The 25,147-nt window shown below is 37.8% G+C and overlaps 1 protein-coding gene across 1 annotated transcript in view; it reads right to left on the bottom strand.

Annotated features, from left to right (window-relative positions):
• Positions 1–24,755, bottom strand: part of b3galt1b (UDP-Gal:betaGlcNAc beta 1,3-galactosyltransferase, polypeptide 1b) — a 62,428-nt gene extending 37,673 nt beyond the window's left edge. Inside the window, exon 1 of the mRNA XM_082507538.1 lies at positions 24,624–24,755. The gene's annotated coding sequence lies outside the window, so the exon portion shown is untranslated. The remainder of the gene's footprint in view (positions 1–24,623) is intronic.
• Between the last annotated feature and the right edge of the window lie 392 nt (positions 24,756–25,147).

The raw sequence follows: 25,147 nt of genomic DNA, 5'->3' as shown, positions 1-25,147 counted from the left end.
ATATTGACAGAATCAATAACAATGCTGGTATTGATACTGGAGCAGTATTAGCATGAAAGAATCAGAAAGTAACTTTACAGATGTAAATAAAAACACATAAAACGGTGACACGTGTTGACAGGAAATTCTCCACTGCGGTAACACCATCAACTAGTAAAAAGATTTGAAAGACTACAAAAAAAAGAAAGAGCTTTGTCTCAGAACGAGCATCAAAACTAATGATGAGAGGAGGAGGTAAATCTCTCAGACAGAACAGGCACGTACATTCCCGGTCTCCAAAAAACCCAGTTTCAAAATAGCTGAAAAGTGTGCTTTGTCTTAAAATCTTATACTGGAAAGTAAAAATCACAGTAATTTACTGATCATTAAGATATGTTCAAATTTGATAATGATTCCCCTCATAAATATCCTCTGAAAGTATTTACTTGGCATCAGATCGATATCAGAAATTGCAGTATCACACACACACCAATAGGTGAATCTTTTCTATTTAACTTCTCCATTATATTTGTCATATTTCAATCTCTTCCTGATAGTGTTGGACTATACTGTGCCACTATACTCATTTGTAATATTCCCTAGCTAGCCTATTGCAATTTAAAACTACCTTTCATAACTATAAAAGAGAGACATTTTAAGGTGCATGCTTATTCTTTTTCTTCAGTGGTAACCTCTTGGGAAATAAGGCCAAATGTACGAGTGCTGACTTACTCATTTTCTAACCGATCGTTATGAAGGCTATTATCAGACAATTAGCTTGCCTCAACTTTGCTACTTTGCTTTGAATTGACACGCTAATGGACTGAAGTGGTAGCCAGGCACTGTCCAAAGGTTAGGTTAAGACATCTGTTTGCCAGCATATTTAAACTTCAAAAACATTTAATAGCTTGTTTGTGGATCACAGATTTATTTATTTTTTCTTAACAGAGCCTCACTGTTTCCCATTTTTCCAGTCTTCAGTCTCTATTGATTCATATTTTCAAGACTGAGAAGAAAAAGACAACTATCTTACTTATATCAAGAGAAGAAGTAGCTGCTGTGCACACCTTAGTTTACGTGTAGGTATGCATACCCTGACATTTGAGATGCATCAAATTCAAAAGAGAAAATGCATTATACTCTGAGAAAGAAAACCTAAATTTGCCAAAATCTCTACTTGTTTAATGTGCACACTCTATGTTTTACTTTTAAAAAAAAAAAAAAAAGATTTCTATATAGTTCCAAAAAGCTGGATGTGATGGATATCTGACTCAAAGGTGAAAAGAAATTCATATCCATCACAGCAGGGTTAAGAAAGTCTAATACTTTTCAAAAGTGAGAGGCTACAGTCCCACTGCCAAGAGAATAACATGCAGAACACAACAACAGCCTGCCATTCATCACTCGCCAGCTTCAGGTTCAGAGAAATGTGTTTTTATGTAGGGTATAAAAGACAATGCTGCTGGCTTGTGTAGAAAGGCCAGACTTTGCGGCAGTACATCAAGACCCAAATCTTGCAGATAAAATATGTTTGAATTGTTTATCTACAATTATTTTCCTTGCAAACATATTTAGTTTCTCTATATGACTTTGTGGTGTTTGTCCATTTTTTTTTCTAAAAATCCTTTATTCTTAACAATAAACATTGCCATTTGTTTCAGTCAGGCAGTTTGGCTGCAAATCTGAGCTTGCCCACTGGGATGGCTAAAATTCACTTCTGAGCACAGAGAATTTAAGATCCTCTAGAGACTGTGTGCCTCTAAGACCAGGCATATGCTGCATTACTTAGATTGTATTCAAAAATACAATTATATGCTAATACTAATCTAATACATATATACTGTACAATCTTGACTGAGGTAAAGGTTTAAGGAATTTTGAACAAACCTACTTCAAGTAAGTTCTAGTTAGGTTACATAATGGGACAATTTATAATATAAAACATATGGATCAAAGCATGCAGGAAAACAGATGGACTGCATGATACAATAATTAAAAGCAAGGCACCAAGAGAGCTGTATGAAGGCCGGTATGCAATTTCCAAATTTTGAGAAAAACACTCAAATCTCCACTAAAGTTTTATGAGTTCTTCCTCATGGTTTGGCAGTTTGACACACAATCAAACAAACACTTGTCACATGCCTCCGCCTCGGCTCTCGCCGTGACAGAGAAAAATGCATAATAGCAAAGTGCATAACAACTCTAAGTGCTGCAAATAAAGTTCATTTCAAGTTCAACTGCCTAGTGCCAGGAGAATCTGTGACCAGTGCAAACTGAGAATGAGATAGGGAGGAACAGGCAGAGTTAGAAAAAATGAAACAAATAGGCTCAGGTACAAAGACTCTTGTTTGTACAGCAACTGGGTCAGCACAGACATCAGTCAGATGGGAAACATTTTATCCCTTGAACTGAACTCTTTGTGCTGGAGTACTGAACTCCTGATTTCCTAAACCTTACAGTTATTACTATTACTTTTTTAGAATCTACCTTCTAGCTCCAATTATTCCTCAGAAAAGGGGTAAATCTCTAGCAGCTACATATGTAGGACTCCCAATCAAATATGTAAATGATGAACCACTGAGAACAAAGCTGTTCTGTTTCCACCCAGCCCCTGAGACACAACAGTGCCACTAACAAAGAGCAATCTATCTTCATATCTCGTCTGTTTATGACCGTCTGAGTTTCAATATGTTGGTATTTTGTTAATTTTATGGAATGTCATAGTTTGCAATATAAGCTTCTATATGCAGAATATGCATTTACCAATGAATTTATTAAAGATTAAAGCGTTACTGGTAGTCTTATCAACTTTGGCTGTCATAAACTCAATGCTTTATACCCCATTGGCATTTACAGCTGCCACTTCATTAGGTACACATGTTCAACTGCACATTAACACATACGTCTATTCAATGGAGACTTTCACATTAAAGTGAAAAGCATGGATCCATGCTGCCTGCTATTAGCTGTTCTGGCTGGTGCTGTAATGGCATGGGGGACATTTTCTTGGCATGCTTTGGGCCCGTTAGAACCAGCTGAGCACCACAGCCTTATATTAGACCATGTCCATGCCTTTACGGCCACAGCGTACGCATCTTCTGATGGCTGCTTCCAGCAAGATAATGCACCAAGTCACAAAGCTCAGATGATCTCAAAGTGGTTTGTTGAACATGACAGTGAGTTCATTGTACTCAGATGGCCTCTACAGTCACCAGATCTCATTCCAATAGAGATCCTTTGGGATGTGATTTGGTGAAACGGCAGAGCTTCGTCATGGATATTCAGCTGAGAAATCTGCAACAACTGTGTGATGCCATCATGTCATATGGCCCCAAATCTCTGAGGAATGCTTCCAGCACCTTGTTGAATTGATGATATGAAGAATTAAGGCACTGCTGCATGTAGTAGGGAAACTCCACCACAGCCTAAGTAGTCCCATCACGATGTTTAATGTTGCTATATTGATGCTTTTGGTTTTGTTTCTTCTGATGTTAACGTGTCAACAACTTGGTAAATGGACTGATTCTTATATAGCGTTTTCTACTCTCCTGGAGTACTCAAAGCGGTCTATACAACACGCCGCATTCACCCATACACACCCATTCACACAAGCACTGTTATCTATACTTACAGTGCTTTCTGTCATTCATTTGCATTCATACTCCGATGGATGCATCGGAGAGCAAGTCGGGGTTAGTATCTTGCCCAAGGATATTTGGTATGCAAACTGGGGGAGCCAGGAATCGAACCACCAACCTTCCAATCAGCAGCTGCTCTACAGCCTGAACTACCCAACTTAGCCCACCTACATGTGAATAGACACACCACCCTTCTTCCATTCTTTTACTAAGCATAAACATCAAACTAAAACTCCTGTACTCATACTGTAAACTCTGCTACAGGCTCCAAAACCAAGGCTGTCAGTTACTTTTACCACAGGCCAAACAGCCTCCTTCACAAAGATGGATCAATGTGTCCCATGTATCTGTTTTTGTAGTAAAAGCTCTGCGAACAATCCTCTAGTAAAAAACTGCATTTTATCATGACGTGACAGGGTTATCCAAGAAGGGTCAATGTGCTCAAAAGAAAGCCACAACACCCCTCTCTGTCTGGGCTTCCTGGAGTTTGATCATCACCGTCAACAGGAACATGACCTCCCTTCTGATTGAGGTGGATCTCCTCAAACACTGGTGCCCTCATTGCTTACAAGCTCTGCCCGTGACAGAAAATACACAGTGATACAACAAAAAATAAATACAAGAAAGAGAACTTCATCATAGTGTTAAATTTACTTTAGTTTTTAAATTGGATCTACTTCTATTTAGCAAAAATGTATATTATTTAAACAGATGACTTCAAATTTCGCTATTTATAAACCCATTATGACATCTACAGATGAATCTGCACTCGGCATGACTTCTGTTTCAAAAAAAAAGAAAACATGAGTTGACAAAACAATTCTAAAGTAAGTTATGATTGTACAAATAATCCCAAAGAACACACACCTACATTGTGCAAATGTCTAAATGTCTCAAAATGAGGATAGTAATTGGTAGTGACAGTCAGTGATGAGTGAAATTGAACTGCAGAGTAATTACAGAGTTGGATTCATCATAGTTACTGTCTGTAATTATGTCTTGGCAGTTTTACTGTAATTCAGCGATGAGACAGATTACAGTGAAGAGAATGTGCAAGACGCATCAGAAAATCTTCACAACAACACACCACGCTAAATCGAAGCTCATACTGAATGCAGTGTTTCTATATGTGGTGTGAAAAATAGCAAATATATGCTCTGCTGTGTATGCGGCAATGTGTGAAATAGAGATTAATAACAGCAGCGTTTTCTGGGACAGTTCAACATCAGACTGTCAGTTCTCCACCCTTGTATGTCACACGTTTCATTAAAAGCGGTGTGTTTGGGCTGCGAAATGGAAAAAAGTAAGTAAATGCTCGCACAGAATAGGCAAATACAAATAAAAGAAGAAAAAGAAAATTAGCTCGTGTTTTGAGGGGACTGTTTTTTCATGATTTTTCATGATTTTTCAAGGCCAAACTACAGTGAAACTGTCAAAAACAGGCCAGTTGCAAACTGAACACTGACACTTTGTTCACCTCTTAATTCTTAAAATAAAGTACACCACACTCCCAGCACCACTGAACTAACGTTTTTATATACAGTCTAAGATTTAAAGGTAGAAACTCTTTTCTAAATTTCAGTATATGCTCATTGTTTCCACTTCAAATAAAACTAAGGATCTCCTGACAGACCTTACATAAGAGCAATAAATCACACAGAGGCATTACTGGATGCATGGCATATAATGTGAGCAACAAAACTATGTGCAATCCATATGATGGATTGCAGCAAGAGTACTGACACTATCAATCAAACCCAATAACTGAAACTCTGTATGAAAGGACCAGTAATTTATTTTTAACCTTCAGCTGATACCTGGAAGTATTTCTGCATCGCATGAATTACTATATACAGTAGATGTTTGCTGTTTGAACAGTTTAGCACTTTTTACAGCCATTTTATAAAAATCTGAAAAACACATTGCTGATAGACTGCTTTTCTGTTTTGTGATTATTTAAATTTAGCGCTTCACAAGTCAGTGCACTTGAGAGAGTCAACAAAAGCTCTGTAAATTACTGTGAAATCACATTACTCTTCGCTGAGCTAGCTGATGTAGAAAAACTCCAAGGGAACAATACCTGAATGTTTGGGAGAATGCTATTTGCTGATGTGATGGCCCCTGACCTCTGTTTTCCAAGACGTCCCTGAAGGTATCAGGGAAAACTCAGCTGGAGATATCAGTTGGTTTGGCCCATCTGAGCGTGTACTATGAAGCAGGATTGTGTCTCATCCAGGTAACTTCAGGGTTAACATTTCTGTACTATGAAGGCCGTTCACTTCTTACCAGGGTACATCGCCATGGTAACCTACGCTGCAGACATAACCTGCTCCAGATTAGAGATCAACCGATGTGAAATCGCTGCCTACTGACCAATTAGTTCTTTGGGGAATAGCATTTCTGTAAGATCCCCCTACCAGGGTCTGAAATTTTTAATAGTATCTCAACTCTTTGTCTTTCTTAAATGAACATCAGTAATGAATTAGATTCTTAAATGCATATTTATTCCTTTTTTCCCCTCCCTGTTGGCTGTCATCTGTTTTATAAGCATTAAGAACAGAGCACCAATTTGCACTTGTTCAGCTCGTTCCAAATATACACGTAGACCAATCTTACATTGGAATTCTATTTTTTTACATTTATTCCTTCTTTGCTCACAGATCATTAAAACACCACCGAGGATGCAGCTGAAAGAATAGAAAGGAAAACTGTCTTTTAAAGATCAGTTCAATGAAATACTGATTATAATTCATCCGTGCATTAATGATAGACTCATCATATTGAAAAATCTGTCAACTTGTCTGTCAGCATTTTTTCCAGCCTTCGAGCCTTTTCTTCTTACACACAGTCAAACACAGACACTTACACCGCTGTTTAGTCTGTAGCAAGTGTTTATTTCCATGTGTAATGTGTGTTTATCCCCTTTATATTTTTTTCTCTCAGTAGTTTCAGCTTCCTCTGAAAAATCAGCAGTATTCACTATCCAGAATTGTGATTAGTCAAATGGTGCCAATGCCACCCCTTTTAAGTGAAGGTGCAGAAAAACAACATGGTTTAACTTAGAAAGCTAGTTGTGAACTTGCTATGATGTCTCAGCCTGATTGCTAATGTCAGGTTGAGGGAATGCGTGGTCCAACTAGTCCAAGGATCCAACAAGTTAAAAATCATTTACACTGTGTTATTGAATGAATGCTCTATTTTGAATGAATTCTGAAAAAGAAAAAAAAAAAGGGGGGGTGTAGAGTTGAGTCATTTTCCACCACTGATCCAGTTTAAAAAAAAAAACATTTCATATACTTGCTTTCTAGATTCCTTCATGCTATATGAGAAATATTCTATTTCACTGTCCGCTGCAGTCTTCTCCCATATTTGCCATAATTTATAGAGGTGTAACAAACAAATGTAAGATTTAACATCTTAGGTTTAATATACTCTTGTCCACCAAAAGGAAGATGACAGCTTTCAGCAGTGAAATCCAAAAGGACAGCAACCAATCCATAATTAGTCCCAGTAGTTGCAGGCCTGTTTGAAAAATGATTGAATAAGAAATTAGAAATGAGTTGTTATTCTAGAGAGCAAACCCTCTGCAACTCTGAAGTCATTACAAACACATCAAAACATTCTCTATCTACACTTTGTCGTGAAACGTTTCCCCTTCTACAAACCAATTACGCAGGTACTCTCCTGAAATACAAAGGATGGCACTGCAGAAAGGATTTGGGTCTTTAAGCACTTGGACACAGAGTGATTAACCTTTATCTTTCAACCTGTCCCTGTCAGACATCATTAGTGAGGGGACATTCACAAGAAAAGGTGCCCTGAAACAAGGAGGAACATAATGTGGGCTACGTACGCCCACGTTTTGTCAATTTTAATCCAAAGAAGCTGGTGAAATGTGCTCCGACAAACAAATACAAAGCATTAAGAAATACAGCACAGCACCAGAAAAAAAATTAAACAGCCTTCATTTTTCAGATTAGTAAATGCACTGTAATTAATTTTAATTCATTAGTACTTCTCTTGGCTGCTCCAACCTTTCATTTAAAATGAATTATTTTCCAAATCCCTGGCTTTTAATTGAGGTATAATTTATTAGATTGTTAAAAAAAACAAAACAATTTGTTTGCAGTATTTCTTAACGTTCACTCTGACTCGCTTCAAGGCTTTTGCTTTTCCTTCCCTCGACCCAGCGCTACATAGCAGCATAACCTCGTGGGCAGACAGGGCCTGGCTAATGAGGAGGCAGTGGCAGGTGAATGCATATTTCTTTCCATAATATTATCCCTGGGGATGTGCTTATTATAGGTGAGCTGGGCAACATGTTCTCCATGTGGCCCTTAGGAGAACAATTTTTACTGTATGGCTACTAATACTTATTTCAAGTATGTATCAAAGCTTACTGTTCATTAAATGGAACCGTTTTGCTCATGTTCAGCACCACATTTTTTATTCTTGGGCTCTCTTAGAGTAGATCTGAATGCCTCACAGTTCAAATTAATCTTATAATCTTACCATGTGAGCCATGTGTAGCCCCTAAATTCACCCAATACATCAAACAAGCTTTTTTTTTTTTTTTTTTTAAAGTTCCTTCTTAGTCCGTTTAAGCCAGATTGCTTTTGATTGGCTGCTAACTTCATGAACATGTTTTTACAGTATCAGTTGGTCCTGTTAGTAAGTTCTCTTTTTATGGTGGTTTCTACCTATTCTATAAAAATTTAAAAAGCCCCCACAAAATACGGAGCAGGATATATTTGGAGGATTTCAAATGGAGCTACCAGACTAAACAAGGAAACTAGTCTCATTGCTGCTTGATAACATTTTGCACAGATCGACTGGTCATGACTTGTGTTTTGGAAACAACAGAATTATATAAACCCAATATAAAAACCTTACATTAACACCCTCCCCCCCATAAAAAAAACAAAAAAACAAAAACAAAAAAAAAAAAAACAGCCCAAACCTTAGCGTACAAATTAAAGTGACACTTACCCCTGACACTTAATAAAACCTCCAAAGCAAATGGATGGAAAAGGGATAAAAAGAAGGTTAACAAGAGCGCACTAGTCCCTGAAAGAATATTACTGTAACGTCTAATTAAATGTAAAATTGTCATGTTTATGGATTTATCACACAATTAATAGCATGTTGTGAATTCTGCTCTATGGTTTAAGAAGTCAGTGTATAGATAGTTGAGTCAATCTTCATAGCTGTGGCTCTGGACTGGCCTCATTCGTTTCTTGTGTGTAAGTATTGCGGCTTACAATACATACACAACACAGAAGAAAACAGCTACCTCTACTATCCAACTTATATAAGCATATTTTCATGATACATCGTGTATATTTTACATAAGCATGAAGAAATAAACTAATGCAAACTAGTAAGCTAATAAGCTGGAGCTATTCAGTTGCTCAGAAAGTGTTTTATTTTCCAACCAAGGTGACTTTTGGGTGCTTCTTAGCTACTGCTTCACACAACATAATATTTTTTGCTTTGATGTGCCTATGACTAAATCCCCTGAATGCACTGGGATGACATTGAAATTCTCAATGCACAGCTGGCACCACTGCTAACTACACTGCCTAAAACACTGAAGTAAAATGACTATTTTTATTGTTATCGCTGGTGTTGTTATTGTTTAAGACAGCTGAAAAGGTCTAACTCTCATTACATAAAAACTAAAGTGAGACTTGTCAGCTGTAAATCTTAGGGGTTTTTAATGACAGGCCCAGAAGCTTCAAAATAAAAACAATGAAATCTTAACTTCTGATCAGTAAAAAATAATAATAAACAAATATGACCCTGACCCACTATGACCCACTGAATATTTCTGCAGGGAAACAACTTTGTTTTCTTAAAGACCATATACTAAGCATTATTTATTAACAGCATTCGGCAACCTGAAAGACTGGCATTTCCACTTACATAACAATTGACTTGTTCTGCCTCAGTGTCATGAAACACACACACAAAAAAAAAAACAACCTTTCTTTATGTGTAATGGTAAAGAGCATAAACAGAAACCCGAGATCCACACACTCAATGGCAGGAAAACAGAAGAATGTGTTAATAGAGGGAAAATAATACTGAGACAAAGGGAAACTAGGGCTATATAGACACACACAGACACACTGAGGGCTAATGAGGGAATTAGACACAGCTGGGGAACTAGGCACGGGCTAAACTAATTAGGATAACGAAGTGGAGAAGTAAGACTAAATGCATAACACACGAGACAACTAACCGCCAAACTAAATCAGGAAACAGCTAAAAAGGGACTCAAACACTATAGTAAACTTCACATGATGAAATGAAAACGAAAGGCAGACATGAAGGGAAAACTTCAGGGAACTAATACTCTCGTTAAAAAAAATAGTGACTGCAAATAGGAATGCTAAAGACAAACATAAAGATGATAATATAAACATATTACGAATCAAACTGAAAATTCAACCAGAAAATATTCAAATATAAACAAAAGTTCCCAAAAACAGTCGAACCCCCCAAGGATTTGACTGTTTTGACTGGGATATGTTTTGGACTCATGAGATATACATTTATTTGAACACTTGTTTAAAGACTGTCATGTCACTTTTTTCTTGTAAGTAAGGGCAAATTTGATTTTTGTTTGTGTGACTGAGGGAAAAAATGTGTATTTTAATACAGTTTACCCACTTTGTTTATATGACTTTGACTATGTCAAACAGCTTTTAAAGTGACTTTGCCAAGTGGTCTGAGACTTACACATGCTTTTTCTATTTTAATGTGCTGAATATGTTAATGAATACTTCTTTGATCTGTCAAAGTTGTTTTTCCTGCTGCCTACAGTAAGTGACTGGGCTGGAGGAAAGCCTTTTACAGCACCCCAGGCTGGCCAGGCAATCATGCCCCACCACAGCTGCAAAGCTATATTCAACTCAAAAATATCCTGTTTACAAAAGAAATTTTCATTTGGCTGGAGGCTAGAGTTTAAAATAATAATAATAATAATATTTTTTTTCTTTCTGTTTCATATTCTTCCTTTCAGTCCTGGCATATTTTCTGTACCTCATTTCAGCTTTCAAATATCCTTCAGGAGCAGATATTTAATCCTGGTCTAGTATGGTTCAACTTGCTGTAAGCAGATAGAAAACATAACATAGAGTTTTCCCCACATGACACTATCATCCAATATCTCCCCAGCAAAGTGATAACAGACGATTTCAACCCCATTATTTGAAGAAGCCTATTTAATTTGTCGGGGATTCATTCCTTTTTTTTTCAAATGCAACACCTCTTATTACTGTCACTGAATATAAAATAATATCACCGAATACATGTTCCCCACCTATCTGCCCTCCGAGGGAGAATGCCTCCTGAATAAGTGACTTTTACAAAAACTCGGGGGGCGTCATTACCTTGTTCAAAAATGTATCATCTACAATTACTGAGTTGATGAAGGAAAATGTTTGTATGAAGGAAAAGCTAAAAAAACAACAACAACACTAGCTTCCTTGCAGTTCTCCACAGGCATGCTGGAAGAAGAAGTGCTTGAAAAACTTGAAGGGAAAGATCATATGCTTGATTCCTTTGACTAAAATTGCTCTCTTTAACTCAAAGCTAGAAGCCCCCTTTTCAAGCAACCACTACAATGACAGCCCTAAAGCTTTAGGATATATATATGTTTATGACACACCTCAACTTGTACAACAAAGCACATTATACTGTATGATGTGGGACTTAGAGGTCTGCAGTCACCATCAAGGCTCCACTTCATTAATTGTCTGGGGATTCTTGGAAATATCAGTTCCAAGCAGGCTGCACACTGATTGGTGAAAGGTGCAGGTTTAGTGTCACCTTCACAGGCTGTTCCATTACTCTGTGCCCTGAGAGGGAAGAATGGCACTGAGATCACAGGCAGCTCATAGTTCTTGTAGTAGCAGCTCTGGATCAATTATTTCTAGTTTACTGCGGTATTTCACTATATAGCTGAATTAATACTGTATATAGTTGGAATATTAACTAGTTGAGACCTCCAGAAACCACCTATTCACTCTCTGAAAGGCTCTGCGTTGTTCACTTGCGGGCAGCTTTCTTTTGTCTGCTTGCCATGTTGGCACACAGGGCCCTGAATGACACCAATATAAATATGGATAAAGCAAGGCTGCTGTCAGAATTCAGTTCATGTTTTAAGACACAAATGCTCTTCAGTCAAGGTCAACAAGCAAACAGATCTTTGTCACTTTGAGCTTTCAGTGCCTGGAGAATTTCTCAAACTGGATCATTTTGTTTTAACCTGCTCGCGCTTATACCTTGAATCAGCTAAAATGTATAAATGAGCAGAGAACATTTACCTGGCTGTTAACTTATCATTATATCATATGTTGCTATTATTTATTTACACTTATGCCAGGCCTTTATTGTGTAACTTGGACAAGCACAGCCAGTCAAAGCAATCTGTGATTTTCACATTTTATCTGTAAATAATTTATCTTCACAGATTGACAGACTTCATTATTTCCAATGAAATTCAAACACCGCTGAGAGCATCTATTTTGGTATCTCATAACTTTAAATACAAGGTTGGAACATTTATATTTTTGGAAAACAGCAGCAAAAACACCAATTAAATCTATCGACATGAAGTTTGAACTCTTTCTGGTGTTATGCAACCAGCTGTTATACAATCACAGTTCAAATGTTGGCTGACTTGACAATGCAACAATGTGCTGTGGTGTTTTTTGTTCTTGGCTTTTGGCAACAGTACAAAGCTGTGATCCTGTGAAAAGGCAGCAGAGAATATTTTGGATTCTTTAATGAATGAGAAAATGTAATTCAGGAAGTCACACTATTAGAATAGGTTACTTTTAGGTTAAGAGGAGGAACAGAGTTACTTTGGGGAAACTTAGTAGCATGCATACATCAGTCTTTTGTTGATTGGTGGAAGGTCAGATTATTATTACCAATCACCCAATCTACATATGAGCAGTTTTAGCTCTGGACGGAACGATATTGTCTTGGTTTTAATTGAGTAATTCCTTTAATTTTGTTATTCTTGGCCTTTGTGTATTCCGTCACTTTAACTTCCTGTCTTTGTTAGTTTTCCCCCTCCTTTGTGATTGTATGCCCTGCCCTGATTAGTCACACCTGTGTTCAATTAGCCTATCAACCCCCCTCAGTATACGCTCGATGTACCTTGTTAGATACACCTGTTCATCTGCTCATTTACACAAATATCTGGTTAACCAATCACATGGCAACAACTCAATGCATTTAGACAATACAGACAAGGACAAAATAAGCTGCTGAAGTTCAAGTTGAGTATCAGAATGAAGAATAATAAATGACACGGCTGTTGGTGCCAGGCGGGTAGGTCTGAATATTTCAGAACTGCTCATCTACTGGGATTTCCCCAGACAACCATCTCTAGAGTTTACCGAGATTGGTCTGAGAAAGAGAAAATATCCAGCGAGCAGCAGCTCTCAAGGTGAAAGTGTATCGTGATGCCAGAGGAGCACGTCAAGCTGCCAGAAAGGCAAAAGTAACTGAAATAATGACTTGTTACAACCAAGTATGCTGATGACCATCTTTTAAATGCACAGGTTGAACCTTGCAGTAGATGGACTACTACAACGTTCAGATTTTAGGGCTAGAATTTGAGTTTAAAAACCACAGCCTACCTGAGTATTGTTACTGACCGTGTTCATGTCTTTATGACCACAGTGTACCCATCTTCTGATGGCTGCTTCCAGCATGGTAATGTGCCATGTCACAACTCAGATCCTCTCAAACTTACAATGAATTCACTGTAATAAAATGATCTCCACGGTCAATAGATCTCAATCCACTTCAGCGCCTTTGGGATGTGGTGGAACGGGAAATTTTCATCATAGATATGCAGCACAGATATTGTGCAAATCTACAGCAATCGTGTGATGCTATGATCTCAATATGAACCATATTCTCTGTGTAATGCTTCCAGCACCTTAAATCTATGACATGAATATTTAGGGCAGCTACAAAGACAAAAGGGGTTCCAACCCAGTAGCAAGATGTCTGGTAAATATATATACATTTTGTTGTTCACTTAAAACTAAACAGATTATTTCCTTCCTTCTTTAGTCAAGTTATCCAGACTTTACTTCTATTCCTTGTGTTCTTTACATACCTCCATGTTTTCGTTGTTTTGTTTTCCCTGACGTATTATCTCTTCGCTTATGACTGTGTGAACTGTTTTATTGACGCTGACTTTTGCCTGTTCTTCATTTGAACTGTAGGTATAATAATTGTTTGTTTTTTAGATGAAAGATTGGATTCTGGACTTCTACCCTGCCTCCTGTCTGTCCTGCATTTGGGTTCCCTCCCTACAGTGACTGTCACAGGCAGTCTTTATCTTGTGTTTAATCTGTGTTGTTATTCTACTCTGTAAGGTGAATTAGGGTAAACCGAACCAGCAAAATCAAGATGAGGTCCAGAGATTATCCCTAGAAAGGATGTAATGAGTGTAAATGTTTAACTGGCTGATTTGGGCACAATCACATCACACTGAGCGTTGTGTGAGTGTGTCCCTTCAATTGGAGTTTAAATAAAGGAACATAAGTCTGGAGTGGCTGGTTTCTGTTGGTAAACAGACCAAATTTACTCCACTAACTGAGTACGGAGGTGGATGAAATTTTGCCTGCATAGCTCTCCTCACTATTAGAATTATAAAGTATTCCTAAAAAATCAGTCATAAGTCCATAGAATGATTATCAAATTATACACAAACTCTCAATTCACCGTGAAGATGTTTGTAGGGACAGAAATATCTAACTAACTATACGTCATCGTCAACGGTAATCAGTAATCTGACCTTCAAAACCTTTGCTTTCCACTTTATACTACTCTGTATAAAGGGCACATCTCTGAAGACTGGAATTGGACAAAATGTCTGATAAGGAATACAAAATTCCTATGACAGTATCCTGGATAAAGGAACACTGAGTAGTGTATCCATTCTATTATCCTTTCAAGAGTCTAAGGTAGATAAGGATGGCTATTCAATCCCTCCAAGGGTCATTTGGGTTATTTGTAGAGAGGAAAAAAAATTGCTCTCTGTGCATAGTAATTTGTTACTTCAGAATAAATTTGTAGGGATTGTGAACTGCTGAAGCATGAGGAAAATAAATCCGATTTGAAACAAATTCAGAAACTGTTAAAGACGATGAAGCTGCTCTGCCAGGACGTGGCTGAGACTGACTGGCAGTCAGAGAATATATGCTGAAGGATTACAACACTGCTTAGTTATGGTTGACTACAGAGCATCTTAATGCATATGGACTGTAGTGGAAATATCCATGAGCAACAAACAGTAGTGGAACATATTAGTAGCACTATTAGTATTTATAGTAGTAAGTATTAATTTGTATTAATAACACACCTTATCATTATGTTTTTTTCTTAGGCAGTAATGAGAAATTATTAATAAATCAATAGGAATCTAATTCTGCTCTGGTATTTTCTCCCTTGGCTGTATTAGTTTGGCTTTTGTTTTTATTTTATGTGCTGCCAGCAAATAGATTTAGATGACTACACCCAAAAACAAACATTTGCACACCAGTTAATGTAAGCCTAAAAATACTGTTAATGCTTCTCATGCTCTGCTCCTTAAAACAATCTTGCTAGCTATATGACTTGCAGAAGCACTGCTAAAGCTGATTTTGGAACTTTTCTTCTTTGTCATTTGAGGGTCATGGTTCCTAAAGAACTTGTTCATGGCTCTTTTTGTCACGGCAATAAAAATGGTTTGGTCTGCTGGTCACTGGGGAAATCAAGTCACACAAGAACAGGCCCCAGTTCAGGCTCATTCCTCTAATAAGGTAGCTCAAAACCAGTCACTGCCTGGAATTGTTCCTATGTACCTCTCAGTAAAATACAATTCTTCTATCTCAGTATTTGTACTTATGAAACAGAGTAAAAGAAACGCTGATCAGATTTATTCTAACGCCACAAGTTTTATGTGGTATGCTAAACAAGGCAAGATCAGAATTTACTGTATAAATAGCTTGACGAAATCAACCAATATTGTCATTAAGGAATTTGTGCAACTTTAGCACAAAACAAATCCAAAATGTAAGTAACAGGAAATATCTAGAATTGCATTCCAAATCATGACGGGCTTTTTTTTTCTTGATGCATTCTCATAAATGAGAAGAATATCACTAATGAGAGGGAAAAAACACAGAGGCTCCTCCAGAGTCTTGTTGAAAGATTGAAAACAAAAAGTAATTACAGTAGGTCTGTAGGAGGATCAGAATGATTAAAGCTGGGAACATTCGGATGCAGAGACACACTAACAAGACGCTGAAAAGCAGGAGAGTGCTATATGTGATAAAGGACCATAAAATACAATTATGTTGGAGACAGAAAACAAGTCAAAGTCCAGTGAAGATAATGGAGTTTTATATTAAAATGTAAAAATTTAAATTTAAATGTCCGACGAAGTTAAGGCACATTTCTGCGTGATGCATTTATCTAGTTTAGCTGTAGCATTAAAAAGACATTGAACAGCATTTTTGCTATAACTTTTTATTCTGAAATCTATTTTGTTTGTTCTTTGTAATTGCCACTGAAAAACAACACCATCAGCATTTAAATTTGTATCCTCTAAATCTATGTTTCATTGCTGCTACCGCACTGCCTCTGGGCTGGAATTTTCCGGTGATAAGTAGGATTTGTTTTGCTAAAGACAAAGTATCTCATCAACCGCGAAAAACAAATAGTATTTGCTAGCTGTTAGAAAAGTCATAAGCAAACACTGACCTGAAAATACTCCATGCCATTTTTCTATACCACCGAGGCAAAAAAAAAAAAAAAGACATAAAATTAAGAGGCATTTAAAAAAATATATTTAATACAATACAACAAAGATATCAGTGACAGCATAATTCTATATATAAAAATAAATATTAACAAAAATGTAAGGTGTAAATATGAAAATATTTTAAGTTTGTCTTAAAAAAAAGGTTGTGCCAAAAAACAAAGAACATTTCTACTTAGTTTGTCTGAGGTGTTGCAGTGCTTCTGGTGGACTTGCCTCCACATTTTTATTGCTAATCAAATTAGCGTTTTTAAGCTACACAGCTACTTTTTCTGTCTAGTTAATGTTAGACTTTTCTCAGCTTCAGCATTTGAAAAACAACACATTTTATTAACAAATAATGGGTTTACCATGTGAATTAACCCTATCTGTTATAAAGTTGTAGAGAGCCAGGGCACATGCTGCCTAGCTCCCATGTTCATTTTATTGTTTTTGTTATTAACCATAGTTGCTAGTCGCTACCTTAATGCTACTTGCCTGTCTGCAGGGAGCTGTGTGAAGTTGTGTATCAGCTAGAGGCAGTGTTGCCAACTCCACAGTAAGAAAAATCGCTATTGGTTGTCCTAAAAGTTGCAAAATGGTGTCATTGCCTAATTTGCATAATTGGCCTGTCTAATGTAATTGTAACTTGTGTTGTAGGAGAGAAAGAAAGAGGACTATCCTCTGCCCATGAGAGTTTTGGCACGGGCAAGGTGCCCACGGCAGCACCCGCTGCTTGTTGAGAAGAGTGATACTTGTTTTCACATCAAAAAGTCATCATAAATAAGTCTCCAATAACACCAGAAAAAAGTCGCCAGATTTGTTGCTAGTCGCTTTTTAGAAAAACAGTCGCTAAGGGGGTCTGAAAACTCGCTAAATATAGCGACAAAGTTGCTAAGTTGGCAACACTGGCTAGAGGAGGCAAAGCTGACACTGCTGGCATTAAACCTCCTGTAAATGTCAGTAGTTTTTAGTCGTGATTAGCATCTGAGAATGGGTTTTACCGTGCATACATTAGGTTTGATACACTGGGTAAAAATATAATTTTCTAACCTTTGTGTCATCACTCACTTGCTAAATCACTTCGTACTGCACACTTCTTCCACCAAAACGCAGCAAACATGGCCGAGACCCTAACGTTATCTAGTGGTCACAGTACAATGCCAAAAAACGAACCATAGATGGATGCATGTTAGCGTTGTTTTCATGCATAACAGAAACCGTATCAGGCTGTGTCTTACAAAGTAAGAAATCATAGTCAGATTGCTGCAAAGAAGGAATTGTATACAAGACAATTATTATGGTTAATATAGTTGTTTCCCTAGGATTAATTTTATTGTGGTAAAAGTAGCAGAATAACTACTTTAGCTGATATAACTGTATGGATCAGGATAGACACAAAAATAGGACATATAAAATGTTACAGTTTTGGGATTTAGACATTTTAATTCATTACTCTGAACATGAGGTATTTGAACAGCTAAAGTAAAAGCATTACTACTGGAGGGAGTGATTACATGGCTTCTGCGATTGGGATGTTAAGTGCTGTAAATCTTCTGGGGTTCTTGAAAACAGTTATTAATGTCATCTAACAAACTGAGTTTAAACAGGTCAACTTTTCTGAATGATTTTGGTGTTTTCCCAAGAGGACAGGCTACTGGGAATGTTAAGGGAAAAATACTTGCAAAGTACTTCAAATTGTGCACTTTGCAAATATGTGCTGTAAGCATTCAGGTACTGGAGGGCTTCCCATTCTTCTCTTTCACCCATACAGCCTTTCCCTTCATCCATCCTTCTCTACAGATCTCTTCACATCAATGCAAACTCTGCTTCATCCTTTGACCCATCCCTCACTTTTCTCCCTGAGCTCTCCTTTCTTAAAGTTGGACCTCAAAAGGTACTGATCCTGTGCATTATGAAGCCTCTTTTTTCCAGGCTCATATTTTTCTTTTCCCTCTCAGCCTAACTTGATGTGCGACAACCTCTTGAAGTTTTTCAGCTTCCGTACAATCCAGTACCTCAAATCATTAAATATTAGACAGTGACTTCAATTTAGGATCTTCCGTACCTCAAATCATTAAATATTAGACCCCATAACAGCCTTGCCGATTTAAATTATTGGTTGGATTTTCCTGACACTTTCAAAATAAAACTGTAGAACTTATTTAAATATTTTGTGTGCCTCTTACTGCGCTGATTGATTTGGTTTCTGTTTAATCTTGCAGCAGCTCCCTGTCTGATCATCAATAAAGCAAGTACTTCTCGATATGTCTGAGAACTGATAATGTTATAAAAACTTTAAAGGAACAGATTTTTCCCCTGGAAGACCACACACCAATTGAATTACTGTGCAGAAACAAATTCCTCCCACTGACAAGATGTTAGTGATGCCATGACAGCTAACTGCACTCTTCTGGCTGACAGATGATGTTGGGTAGAAAGAAAATATCCCTAATTTTATTTTATTTTTTTTGGATTGTTACAGGGTTTTTTTTTTGGTTATTTTTTTATTTGCTTTTTGGGATTTTAGATTCCAAAACTTGGCCATTCTCAACAAAATCATCTGCATGGATAAATTCCACTACAAACCAGAGGAAGAAATATGTAAATCTGATTTGGAGGTGATCTGTCACGTTAGATATTCTCTGGATTGACTGAGAGTATATCACATTTCACATTTGATATCGATGGATGCAGGTTTGAGCTAAAACAATTTATTTGACATTTTTTAATTTAATACAAGATCCAAATATCAGTATCACTTGACACTGGCCCGGTTGACTGATATATTGGTATACCTGGGAAAAAAAATGACATTAACTGAACTCAGTGGCCAATAATGTTGATTATATCATTTTTTTTGCCGGTTACATTTTTTTAAGTGTGATAAAGAACCTTAAGACACATCACAGCTATTTTTTTTTTTTTAATAAAAAATATTTCTTTGTTTCCTTGGGGGGAAAACACACAAAAAGGAAAAAACAAAACAAAGTAAAGAGGCTAAATTAAATATCAGTACTGGCATTGGATAGCAGCCAGATTTTTATATCCCAGAATTTCACAATCTGCATCCCTGGTTGATACTGATGTTTTTGCGTGTGTTTAGTTTTTGGGTTTTTATGTGGTTGTTTTGGTCTTCTTGTTCTGTATCTTCCATTTTGTTCCAGTCATTATGAAATACAACTGTATTCAAAACTTGCATTTAACTACTGATTTTATCCATTGTTCTGATTTTATCTGTTTTGATTTTATATACTGTTTTGTTTGTTTGTTAATTAGTTTGTTTGTTTGCTTGTTTTAATCAATTTTAAATCATGCTTTTTATTTGTTTTTGTTTCTAATGTCTCTGTAAAGCACTTTGAATCACCTTGTTGTTGAATTGTGCTACAGTGGGGCAAAAAAGTATTTAGTCAGCCACCGATTGTGCAAGTTCCCCCACTTAAAATGATGACAGAGGTCAGTAATTTGCACCAGAGGTACACTTCAACTGTGAGAGACAGAATGTGGAAAAAAAAAATCCATGAATTCACATGGTAGGATTTGTAAAGAATTTATTCGTAAATCAGGGTGGAAAATAAGTATTTGGTCACCTCAAACAAGGAAAATCTCTGGCTCTCACAGACCTGTAACGTCTTCTGTAAGAAGCTTTTCTGTCCCCCACTCGTTACCTGTATGAATGGCACCTGTTTGAACTCATCATCTGTATAAAAGACACCTGTCCACAGCCTCAAACAGTCAGACTCCAAACGCCGCCATGGCTAAAGACCAAAGCGCTTTCGAAGGACACCAGGAAAAGTATTGTAGACCTGCACCAGACTGGGAAGAGTGAATCTACAATAGGCAAGCAGCTTGGTGTGAAAAAATCAACTGTGGGAGCAATCATCAGAAAATGGAAGACATACAAGACCACTGATAATCTCCCTCGATCTGGGGCTCCACGCAAGATCTCATCCCGTGGGGTCAAAATGATCATGAGAACGGTGAGCAAAGATCCCAGAACCACACGGGGGGACCTGGTGAATGACCTGCAGAGAGCTGGGACCAAAGTAACAAAGGTCACCATCAGTAACACACTACAACGGCAGGGAATCAAATCCCGCAGTGCCAGACGTGTTCCGCTGCTGAAGCCAGTGCATGTCCAGGCCTGTCTGAAGTTTGCCAGAGAGCACATGGATGATACAGCAGAGGATTGGGAGAATGTCATGTGGTCAGATGAAACCAAAGTAGAACTTTTTGGTATAAACTCAACTCGTCGTGTTTGGAGGAAGAAGAATACTGAGTTGCATCCCAAGAACACCATACCTACTGTGAAGCATGGGGGTGGAAACATCATGCTATGGGGCTGTTTTTCTGCCAAGGGGACAGGACGACTGATCCGTGTTAAGGACAGAATGAATGGGGCCATGTATCGTGAGATTTTGAGCCAAAACCTCCTTCCATCAGTGAGAACTTTGAAGATGAAACGAGGCTGGGTCTTCCAACATGACAATGATCCAAAACACACCGCCCGGGCAACAAAGGAGTGGCTCCGTAAGAAGCATTTGAAAGTCCTGGAGTGGCCTAGCCAGTCTCCAGACCTCAACCCCATAGAAAATCTGTGGTGGGAGTTGAAAGTCCGTGTTGCTCGGCGACAGCCCCAAAACATCACTGCTCTCGAGAAGATCTGCATGGAGGAATGGGCCAAAATACCAGCTACTGTGTGTGCAAACCTGGTAAAGACCTATAGTAAACGTTTGACCTCTGTTATTGCCAACAAAGGTTATGTTACAAAGTATTGAGTTGTATTTTTGTTATTGACCAAATACTTATTTTCCACCCTGATTTACAAATAAATTCTTTACAAATCCTACCATGTGGATTCATGGATTTTTTTTTTTTTCCACATTCTGTCTCTCACAGTTGAAGTGTACCTCTGGTGCAAATTACTGACCTCTGTCATCATTTTAGGTGGGGGAACTTGCACAATCGGTGGCTGACTAAATACTTTTTTGCCCCACTGTATACAAATAAACTTGCCTTGCCTTGCCTTGTTTTAAAGTCTTTCAGTCCTTCATGACAGCATAGTGAAATTCTATCATGCACATTTATGATCTCGACCCCAGACTGCAAACTGATGAGATACAATGCACAACCAGTGATAGTTGCCAGTTTTTTTGGCAGTCAGGAAAGTGATCATTGGCTGATAATGATGTACAGCCAATAAAGGTCCACCCCTAAAAAAGATTACTGCTGCCAACGCAGCATGTTCTCAATTTATTTGCCATCCAATAACATTCTCGAATTAAAGGCCATCAAAGTAGAATCAAAATTTAACACTATTTTAGAGTATGCCAGATAGCATTATAGGGAGCACTGAAATTTTCAGAGCTGAAGAACAAATTTAATCCATGATAATAAATAATAAATATATCAACAGATCCATTAAATATGTTAAAAATTTTATAAACACACAATTTGATGATTATTAATGGAGTTTGCCATAAACGTCTATACGACTGAAAGGGTTTTTTTGCTACTACAGGAGTCCAGGAGAAGCTTTTAGGCATTTCCACTTTTAAGACCCAGAAGCGACGTTTAAACAGTCCTATCCACCCAAAACATGCACAACAGTGATAACACTGTGTCATCACAGTCAAACAGCAACAAAGTGGCAAAAAGCCAAACTGTCAGAACCAGAATATTTTAGAACAAAAGACACACGTCAGTAAAGAAGCAGTTCGCAGTACTAGAATGGTACCACGGTGATCCCTGATTGTTATCATTATGACTGTTGTCACAGTATGTGCAAATGATCACCACTTCAAAACACAAGCTTCTTGTGGTTGCTTTCATTAATTCAATCAGTCAATTCCATGCTCCTTACATGGTGCAATTTCACTAAGGGTCATTAATAGACTAATGGCTCACTTTTACACACAAAACACCCACTAAGATTCTCACACTGTAAAAGATTCATGTTATTGGTTTAACATCTCAACAAAAAAGCATTACATTTCTTAGGAAGATAGGGAAGAGCCACTCTCAGAAACATACTAGGTACATGAAACCATAACTTTGCTCTGTATAAGCAGGTATATCATCCTGATTTACAGTAGCAGAGTGAGTGACACTCAAGAAATTACTGTAGATCCATAGATTGTGGTCCTGTGGTAGCCACTGATTTCTTTACAGCACCTTTTCCTAAATGTTATGGGGCTGCTTTGGTTGTGGCCATGTTACTGTTTACTCCTTGGATCATTACTTTACTATTATTTGTGTTTTAATTGGACTATGGGGAAAAACTGCTGTTTCCTATTGAATGAGCTATTCTCAAATACGCCAGGAAATGTACATTTCTTGGTAAAGAGTCTGTCAATATGTGCTTTTAGGGAAGAGAAAGAGCTGGCACAAATACAGCAAGAAAATAAGCTGTGCACATGTCAGCCTATTATTAGTCAGCCTAAGTCCTGGCTGTTTTGGATGGGTAAATACAGAGCTATTGTCCTGACTTCATTCAGTTGCCCTTTGAATGGCTAAAATTTACCGTGCAAGAATAGAACTGTGATTTTTACACAGATCAACATAATAAACATGATAGCTTTTTATGTATAATTAGATTTCTTATATACAATGCATTTATCTAAACTATACCTATTTCTCCAACCACTGAGAATCACTAATAATCTAATATATGACAATGCCCTTATTTTTACAGATGATTTCTATTCAATAATAGAGTCAGCTTGACATTATCTCTTTTGTATGCTGCCATTTATTTCGAACAGCCTCGATGTAAAATGCACTCACGTGCTCTAAATAAATGCTGATTGTAAGCCCAGTGTAACACGGGAAGCACCACTGACTAAGCAAAGATACAGTACTTTAACCAAGGATTAAAGCTTTAGATTCCCGCGACTAATTACACCTTGCAGAAATGTGATTAGTGAAAGCAGTCAGAGTAAGCAGAGCACAGACACGTACACGAACCTATATGAGCAAGTATAGGCACATGATCAGCTGCATACAACGTAAACAACAAGACGCTGCTAGACGCAGAGGCAGTCTGGCAGTGAGCGTTAATGGCTGTATGGGCAGATGGACATGCAATGGAAACCATCATATGGCTGCATCACAAAGAGGATTAGCGTTTGATCCAGCTAGTGATCTAAAATGACCCAGCAGATGCAGCAAGAAACACAACTCTTAGGAAGAGCTTGCAGTCTCTTGGCTCTAAACTTTAAGCCTTCCTATTATTCTCATCAGACTGTTTGCTACATAAGTGATAAAATGATATTTCAATATTACCATGGAGACTAAGTAAAGCCTCAAATTAAGCATAGGTATTAAGGTTTAAGGAAGCTCACACAGCTTATGTGAATTCACTAAAAAGAGGTATTTTCACAAGGTGATGTGAGGGAAATTTAAGAGCATCCATTTTCTTCTTTTTGGAGATGTTGCCACTGGACACCAAAGTGTGATCCACTGAGCATCACTTACTACCAACAGATAATAAATAACAATTATGATACAACACTAACAATTATACAAGACGACTTTTATTTCATTTATTTAAAGGTTTATATATTTTGGGCAAAATATCCAGCAGAACGTTTTTCTTTCCATATATCTAAACGATTTCCTAAAGCTTATATTATTCATCAGTCACGACAAATATAGCCCATCTTTAAAATTTTAATATTTTCTTACAAGATCTATTTTCTTTGCAAGCGAGCGTCGAGAAAAAAAATCGCATAAAAATTGAATAAATGCATCCGTTTAAACTTTGATTCAGGTGCATTGTAACTTGGCTACCTGGTGTCCTCATTGCCCCGGACAAACTACGCATTTCTAACGGTGAGTGCAGAGGTGACAGCCGTGCCAAAGAGGACGGAGATCAGGGAGTGCTCAGCTGGGATTGCACCGAAGTCGCCAAACGGCATCCCTAAAGACCCAGGCGGGTATCCCGATAACCCGAACGTACTAAAGCAAAGACCAAAGCTCAACAATAGAGGGGACACCCGAAAACCTGCGGATGAGCGCTCGGAAATGTGGAAGGACAGATGATGCGAGGACGGATGAATCCACTCATACTGCAGAAATTTTAAAAAGTAGAACCATCCCTGCGTAATGCATCCCACAAGAGAAGAAAAGCGTAATCTTTCACTGCTTATTGGCACGGAAAAGAGGAAAACCGTCCTCGTTGTACATACCTCACTCACTGTCTCCATCCCACTCAGACTTGTGGTCCTGATGATATGATACCGCGTTGCTCCAGCATCCTAAAAAGCACCGTTGTTCGACTGAGGAGGGGGGTGAAACATGACGGCGGTGGTGCAACTGGACTGACGTACCGCTCTATGAGAAGCGAACGACCAATCAGAGCGCAATCCGATACAAGCCTCACCAATCCGCTCTAAGGGAGAGAGTGAGGGCTGCTCAGAGATACTACTGTAGTAGCAAGGTAGATTGACGCTGTGGGAGAATTCATCGTCAACTCCTGCAAACTGTTTCAAACCAGACAACACGTTCATCCCGCAGATAAAACAGCTGAGTGAATGAAGTGAGTACTGAGGTATTTTGTGTTTCAGTTTGTGTCTTTCTAAAGATACACTTAAGGTTAGTGTGCTTTTGTTGTTTTGTTTTTATTGCCATGATGTTTAGATAAAGCAGGGGGCAAACACAGGTAACAATATAACAACAAATACAAGGTTAGCGAGATCACCCTCAAACACAA

This window comes from Aulonocara stuartgranti (assembly GCF_965226115.1).
Source record: "Aulonocara stuartgranti genome assembly, chromosome: 16".
NCBI lineage: Eukaryota > Metazoa > Chordata > Actinopteri > Cichliformes > Cichlidae > Aulonocara > Aulonocara stuartgranti.
Note: the sequence above shows the minus strand (reverse complement) of the source record. Positions and strands in the feature narration are given on the sequence as shown.